Consider the following 6,394-nt stretch of genomic DNA (forward strand, 5'->3'; position numbering starts at 1 on the left):
TCGCCCACGTACCAATTCTCTAATGGATTCAGGTTGTCCTTTATTAATATCAAGAATCTATAATAGTAAATGAAACACAAAGCATGCAGTTATCAGAATTCTACTTTAAACGGTTATTACGCAATCTGGGAAGTACAAACTACAAAGAGATCAACGGTTTCAATTTCTGAGAGTTGCTTGACATCTTGTATCCTTCAGCCTACTCTAACTCTCAAGTTTTCAGCTTCTGAAAGTTGTTTCCGAGAGAGCTCTCTCTAAATTTTAAGGTTTAGCCTATTCTATAACGATTCAATTGTATTATATGATATGAAATAGCTATCTTAACACTTATGCACCCGCTATATAGGAAGTCTATGAATAAAAAGATATGCATAAAACTAGATAAGCTAAAATAGAAAAAGTAAAAAAGCACTTACATTATTTGGTAAATCGTTGATCCAATTAATTCAAAAGAATTATGAAAGGAAAAGGTCCATTTGTTTGATGATTGAGCTACCATTTCTTTGCAGCTCTTATATATACCATCACATTAATCCCTACAACATCAAAGAATCTGCAAGAACTAAATATATCCCCAGAAATGCGCTTTAAGTTTAGATGGTGGAGAGACAAGGTAGGTGGCGGAAAAATGATTTAAGGATTTTTCAGCTCGTTTGCGACAAAGAGGATTTATAATATTTTAAATGTAGGGTTTTTTGAATAAATTAATTTGAGTATTTATTCATTTTTTTACAGCTAATAAGTTAATTTTTTGAATGAATTAACAACTGCAGCGAGATCATCATGAATGGACTTAACGTGATGTTATGTGAAGTATCATTTTTTAAGTGCAATTAAGTAATAAATTAAATTGAAAATGAGAGAGGAATTAAAGGCGTTAATTGAATGTAGGCAAGTCCTTTTAGCCGGAGAGTAGAGCTAGCTCCAAAGCTGAAAGGGATAAAGTATGGATACATATAGAAGAAGACCTTTCTAAGTGGATTGCTTACCAGAAAGTCTCGGTCCTCCTACAGAATGGAAAACCAATTGCAGAGTCTCATGTCATTCTCGAGTACATAGACGAGACTTTGATTTCTTCTTTTCTTTATTTTCTGCGGCCATTTGTATTTCTATGATCTCAAGCTCCTCGAGATGATCTATTCCAACAGTTTTGTTGTTCGTCCAGCTAGTGACCGACCCAGCTCGGAAGAAATGTACTGACAAATTCTCGGTGCCGTGCGCTATTGAGGTCTACAAGGCTATATTTGAAGGCACAGTTGTGAGTTCCATGGGCCATAAAGTAAGACTACCAAAAAGTAGTTTCTATGGGCCATACATGCCATGTAGGACTACTCAAGTCAAGCCCTAAGTATAAATCGATGCTGCAACAGAGTCTGTTACAGTAACCAAAACAGAGAAATGCAAAAAACCTTGAAACTGGATAAAACAATTATTCTACTCTTTTTTTTTTCCTTCAATACAGAAAATTAAAACATTGAATTAAATTTTCTATCATCTTGATTAAACTAAACTGCAGAAAGAATTGATGAACTCAGATATCAATTTTTGATTCATAAGCCATAAAATGAAGAAGACAAAATTAAGAACCTTATATAGTGATCCAAAACTTAACCTACACCTCATAAATCCCTATTATAATATTTAGAAATTCATAAAATGGTGACTGGTTTTCACAATACCAGTAAAACCAAAACCAAAAAGAGTACAAGTTGTTTTACTCAAAAGAATATTGGAAAATGAAAATATCTTCTACAATGCTAGCTTTTTCTTACTTTCCACTTCTATTTTGATTTTAATCTTCAGGTAAAGTGTAATTGGTGAAAAAACCACTATAGAATCTTCTTCCCTTCCAAAAATGTAGATCAAATCACAATATGCTTCAGTAGTTGACTTTGAAGTTGACTTTTGAGTCAATGATGGAAATGAGTGGCCACCATTGCAGAAACCTCCACCATACTATTCTAAATGAAATTACATTATTACTTTTCTTCAACTTAAACAAAAACTGAAAATCACTACTTGACTTGTTTGAATTATATTTGGGACTAAGCTGTAAACTTTCAAAGTTTAAGGGATAAAATTATGGTTTTTACCTTTTCGTCGATGAACCTGGCGAAGAAGAGAACTGTGGATCGGTCATAAGGATCTTGAGGCAAGATTGGACTACGTTTCCATGTCTCATCTATGTACTCGAGAATGCGAGAATGACACGAGACTCTGCAATTGGTTTTCCATTGTGAATGGGCACTGGGACTTTCTTGTAAGTTGGATTGTATTCTAAGAGCAATCACTCTTATTTGAAAGATCATCTTCTATGTATTCATACTTTATTACTTTCAACTTCAGAGCTAGCTCTATTCTCCGGCTAAAAGGACTTACCCACATTCCGAACACCTTTACTTCCTCTCCCATTTTCAATTTAATTTATTTCTTAATTGCACTTAAAAATTGCATTCCTATGACTGAACTTTCATTTCTTACATTTTGATACTCCAACTTTACTTCCATAATACACCTTACTAGTTACTACCACCGTTTAAAAAAAATGACGTGTCACATAACGTAGCGTTAAGTCCATTCAAGATGATCGCGCAACAGTTATTAATTAATTTTTTTAAAAAAAATGAATAAATACTCGAATTAAATTATTTAGAAAACCTAATTTTCAAAATAGTCTAAATATTCTCATCAAGAATGAGTTGAAAATTCTCTAAAAACACTTTTCTGCCGCCTACCTTGTCTCTCCACCGTCTAACTTTAAACCGAACTTCTGGGGCCATATCTAGTTTTTGCATATTTCTCAATGTTGTAGGGATCAATGTGAAGATATAAGAGCTACAAAGAAATAGAAGCTCAACCATCAAATAAATGGACCTTTTTCTTTCACAATTCTTGTGAATTCAATTGGGTCGACGATTTATCAGATAATGTAAGTTTTTTTCTCTTCTATAGCTTATCAAGTTTTATGCTTTAATTCATAGATTCCCTATTAGTGGTTGTGCATAATTGTGTTATGATAGCTATTTGCATATCATATAATACAACTAAGTCATTATAGAATAGGCTAAATCTCGAGATTTGGAGAGCTCTTTAATGTCTTTTCGAGTATCTCCTGCTAGAGTTATAGTATTTAGATATGGAATATTTTTATTAGATCAAGCCGACCAAAATCAACAAGTGGTAGAATTAGCCTAACTGCCTTGGATGAATTTGCGAAGAATGTGTGTCCTGTATAGAGCAACGAGTTCAATTATAATGCATTTGTTAGGTATGACATGACCGGAAGTTATCAAGTTAACAATAAATTGGGACAGAACCTAGTTGTTCACACCGGACAACTATATCCCAATTTCTTGTCCCATATATATATCCTTATAGTTATAATAAAAAAATGCAGAAAAACCAAAATAGTTGAGATTACATAGGACCCTAGACTAGTCTTTTGTATAGTTTAGTTTCCTTGCCTTGTTCTGTTTTGTACTTCTGTCCAATATAGTAGTAAATATACATCAAACAGAACAACACAACAATTAGTATTGTCCCGTCCTGTTATGTCTTGTTCCATCCCACGTAACAAACATACCTTTAAGTACATTATTATCATTACACTTTTAATTTTTACAATCAATCCTGAAACACTACTGAAAATAATTTTGTTTCATTTCATCCATTACAATGAGTATCTGTTATTTTTCTATGAAGATGATCGGTTTAATTAACGTTGAAACTTAATTTCTAGCAGGCGTTGCTGTCCGTGAAGTAAGTGAGACCACTTAAAAAACTCACTTTCAAGTCTTACCAAGCAAGCTTTCCTGTCAGCGAGAACATCACGAAACCAACTTCAGCTCCACACAGAGTTGACAGTTTGCACGCCTTCTTTAATCACCAGGTTTTTCCTCTTCGAGGAAATCATAATCCTGTCAGCTTTCTTTTCTTTCAGTTTCAACTCTATATTGTTTTCCCCTTACCCTTTTTGCCCTCCATGATAGGATACTACACAAGTAGAACATACAACTACTAGAGAGGTATATGTATAGAGAGATAGCTGGGGATTGAAAGAAATTGTATTAATGGCATATATTAGATCTGTTTAATTTTTTTCTAGTGGCACTGGATAGTGTAGGAGATGATAAAATTGCCAAGACTGAGTGAGAGTAATAGGAATATATAGTTTGTAAAGTCTTTTGCACTAATGATTGTTGTCAATGAGAACTCATTTCAATTGATAGTTAAAAATTTATCATTTTGTTTTCATGTCTCATAGTATATTATACAACGACTTAAAGCTAATGTACGCTGAAGTGATAAATTAAGTTCTCAACCATCAAAAAGAGGTAAAGGGTCCTCTTTCCGTAACAATCCTAAGGATGTAGAGGCTGCTGAATTGCTGAGTTCTGCATTAAAGATTGGATTGAAATTAAAAAGAAGCGAAGAAGATGTGCTGCTGCGTGAAGCCAAGAAATTGAGTAATAATTAGTTTTCTATGTATTATTTGTAACTGTTTGTACTAATTCTCTATAATACTTCTTACAAGCATTGCACATGATATAGTTGTTGTTTGCAATATTTTTTACTTACTTGAGAAGGGTAAGGTGTTTTGATGCAAACGGTTTTTGTGGATGCGCTTGTCTAATTTGTTTTAGGTCCCCTGTAAAATTTATATATTCAGTTCTTTCGTATTAAAAAAACTTTTCAATTATATTTGTTCTTTGTTTTTGTAGTTTCTACTCATGTATACACTTTTGCTTGGTACTTGATGTCGTTTGGAGGTTTCTAGCATTAAAATGTTTACTTTGAGCTATAATGAATAACAAATTTCTTAGTCTCAGATTTAATTTACATAGACTTGTTTGAAAAGCTGAAAGATACTAGTTTTTATTAATTTTTTTCATTTTAACAAGACAAGTACAGTACTCAAACGTAGAAAAATCTATTTCGGGGCATATCCTGAACCCTGACGCATTTTCAGGAATTCACAAGATTTTGTTTTGGAGGGCAACACTGTTTGACAACTTGATCCTGCTCAAATTTAATCTTCCATTTCCATAGAGTTGGATGTTCGTTTTGTGTGAACCCTGAACTTTCTTGATCAAACCATATGGCAATCAAGCTGGCCGCAATATCAACATATCCAATGGTATTCCCTCCAAAGAAGTCTTTGCCTTCACACAGCTCCTTCTGAAGCAATTTCAGATTCTCGACATTCTCCCCAATGGCCTCTTCTCTTTCCTTACCGAAACTCGTAGCTATTCTATGGGCTGTTCTCATAATCTGAAAACTTAAATTAAATCAGATATTATATAAGAATTAATTAGGAAAGTGCCAATATATATCTTTTAGAATTAGATTTTACCTTGGCATCGATGAAATTAGCCCAAAATCAAGCCAAGGCTCGGTCGTGAGGATCCTGAGGCAAGATGGGATTATTTTTCCAGGTTTCGTCAGTACTCTAAGATCACTAGCGACTCTAGAATCGACTTTTCATTCTGCACTATCACTGGGACTTTCTTCGTAATCGGGTTGTATTTGAGAAATGAAGGACTTTTGTTTCGCAGATCTTCTTCCATGAATTCGTATTGAATTTCTTTTAGATTCAAGGCAAGTTCTGCCCTGTAACTAAAAGGCATGCCCAGTACCCAAAGATCTTAACTTGCTCTGCCATTTTTTCTTTTAATTACACAATATTTTATTATGCTTTGCTGTTAGATTCAAGTAAATTTGCCCCTTTAAATAATACTCCGTCTGGAGCTCTTTTATTATCCTCTCATAATTAATTCAACTCTTCTGAGTTGGACTTTCTTGTCAGGACGGATTATGCCATATCAACAGTTACTAGTGGTATATTTTTTTCCCTGAATTCCGGCTGTGGGACTGATGCTGATGGTTTTCTAGAAGGATTTCCAGAAAATATTTGAATCTTGTATAATACTTTCATGGGATACATTTTGCTCGTGTGGAACACATCATAAAGACAATGTCGATCATCGGCATCTTCTCATGGCAACAGACACATATGTGATCAACGAAGAATTTCTACATCTTGTCGTTAGACACTACTGTAGTCAACACCAACTCGCTCTTAAAAATTACTATTCCATTCGTCTCTCAATACATGCTTATTAAGCTATTGAGATAAAGAACAAGGTGAAAGAAAAAATTTAACATATTTTGATCTAAATTAGGCATGAAAGTCATCTACTTTGAGATAAAATGAAAAATCTAAAAAAATATGTATTGAGAGATGGAGGGAGTAGTATATAGTTTGCCAAGTCTTTTGCACAACTGATTGTTGCTAATGAAAATAAAAATAAAAAAATCACTAGGGGATAGTTAAAAATTTAAATTTTTGTTCTCATGTTTCATATATACAATGACTTAATTTATCATTCCAACA

Source organism: Rutidosis leptorrhynchoides, unplaced genomic scaffold (genome assembly GCF_046630445.1).
Source record: "Rutidosis leptorrhynchoides isolate AG116_Rl617_1_P2 unplaced genomic scaffold, CSIRO_AGI_Rlap_v1 contig3, whole genome shotgun sequence".
NCBI lineage: Eukaryota > Viridiplantae > Streptophyta > Magnoliopsida > Asterales > Asteraceae > Rutidosis > Rutidosis leptorrhynchoides.